We start from the raw sequence: 2,033 nt of genomic DNA, 5'->3' as shown, positions 1-2,033 counted from the left end.
TTCACTTTCTGTTTCAACTGTTGACAGGAGCATTCTATAAAATTTCGCTTTCGATAGTGGCGTCATCGAAGCGGTGAGGCTAGGAGATTATCGGACCTACCGCGAATTTCAGCCGTTTCCCATGTATTTGAGTGCATACTTAAACATCGATAATGAACCGAAGACTACGCTTCTGCACCTGCAAGGTACCACTTCAGTAGTGCAATTTTTAAATATATACATATGAATACACAGATTTGATAACAAAATGATTTTCGATAAAGTAATAAATTTATAAAAACAAGACAATTTTTCACTCAAGTGCGAGTATTTACAACGCAATCATCAATTTCGCATTCAGTTTGACTGAAATTGCGGAGAATGGCGCATCGTTTGATCGTTTGGACAATTTTGTGTGGACATCTTTGGTATTCGGTGAATTGTTCGACACCTTCTCAAAGTAGCGCCAATGATGCGGTATTAAACCTTAATTAAATAAAAAATATTATTTATAAAATAATTTATAAAAATATTAAAATTTCTTTTTGTGTGTTTTCTATTTAGCCATTTGTCACCTATATTTGTGATGACGATTTATTGGAGCACTTGAGTCTTAAATTAGAAAACTATAATCTACGGTAAGGACTAATTTATTTAATGAACATAAATATGACTTCGAAGTTTTGCTTTTATTTTTGATTATTTCTAAGCTTGCAAAGTGAGTTAATGGCAATAAAGGAGCAGCTTCTACGTAAAGTAAAGACGAATCTGGAATTATTAGAATCGAAAATTACAGCGAAGTTGTAAGCAGCTAATATTTATTTCACAATTCATATACAATCGTACAAATTACAAATTTTTACTTTAGGAATGAAGATAAGAAAAAATTAGAAGCAGCAAAAAGTCATCTTCTTGTACCGAAGCGATGCGTCAAGAAAACGGGAGATATGCAGAGAGTGGCATTTATGAACTTTATCTGCCTGAATACCTTCATCACACTTTCTTTTTTTATTGCCTTCGTGATCCCAACGGCGGTGAACCGTGAACTATAATTCAACGTCGACAAAGCAACGACACCGACTTTTAGCGTGGGTGGTTCGAGTATGAACACGGTTTCGGCGATTTGAATGCCAATTTCTTTCTCGGCTTGGATAAAATACATGCGTTGACACATTCGCGAGCCCATGAGCTTTGGTTTGAATTAGAGGATTTTCAAAATGAGAAACGTGCTGCTAAGTACGAGAGTTTCGCCATTGGTAGTGCTCAGGATAAATATGAGTTAATTGCGCTTGGGCAATATTCAGGCACCGCCGGTGACTCCTTCTCTACCCATCGCGGGGAAAAATTCACAACTAAAGATAGTCATAATGACAAGAATAGTGATAACTGCGCAATACTATATACCGGAGCTTGGTGGTATCAAAAATGTCATGTCAGGTAATATTACTATTTTTTTTATCCATGTATTATTTTCTATCATATGGAGTTTTCATATAAAATTATGTATTATTTTTTTTATTATCAGCAATCTAAACGGTAGGTATTTAGGAGGAGAACTTCCGAAGGATCAGTTGGCCAAAGGTGTGGTGTGGCAAGCGTGGCGTGGATATTATTACTCGCTCAAATATGTACATATGGCTATAAGACCAAAGTATTATTATTGAAATAGTTTTTTAGTAAATGATAATATGAAATAATCATATATTTGTTTTATACCAAAATGTTAATTAAATTAATAGCTTTCCGAAAGCGTCTTATGTTTTCTATCTCTTGCATTTCTTTTGCTTAGGTTAACCACTTTCTGTAGGCGGTAACTTTTTTAAAAAGAGAATGCTTAGTTTGAAGATATACCTCACACTTTTCAGAAGGGTTTCTTAGACGCCTGTAAATTAAAAGGCCTGTATAATGTAAATAATTTGAATATTGAGATTCTATTATGCTTTCTGAGTTTACGATATATGCTTGCTCAGCACTGATATATGTACATATGTGTGAGCGATTTATTATCTCGACACTACTGCACAAAAAGTTAGTTGCTCTTATGTATAACAATT

The 2,033-nt window shown here is 34.3% G+C and overlaps 1 pseudogene; it reads left to right on the top strand.

The window, feature by feature from the left end:
- Positions 1-324: 324 nt before the first annotated feature.
- LOC106625089 (microfibril-associated glycoprotein 4-like) lies at positions 325-1,643 on the top strand (annotated as a pseudogene).
- The last annotated feature ends 390 nt before the right edge of the window (positions 1,644-2,033 follow it).

The sequence above is a fragment of the Bactrocera oleae genome, chromosome 3, assembly GCF_042242935.1.
Source record: "Bactrocera oleae isolate idBacOlea1 chromosome 3, idBacOlea1, whole genome shotgun sequence".
Taxonomy (NCBI): Eukaryota; Metazoa; Arthropoda; class Insecta; order Diptera; family Tephritidae; genus Bactrocera; species Bactrocera oleae.
Note: the sequence above shows the minus strand (reverse complement) of the source record. Positions and strands in the feature narration are given on the sequence as shown.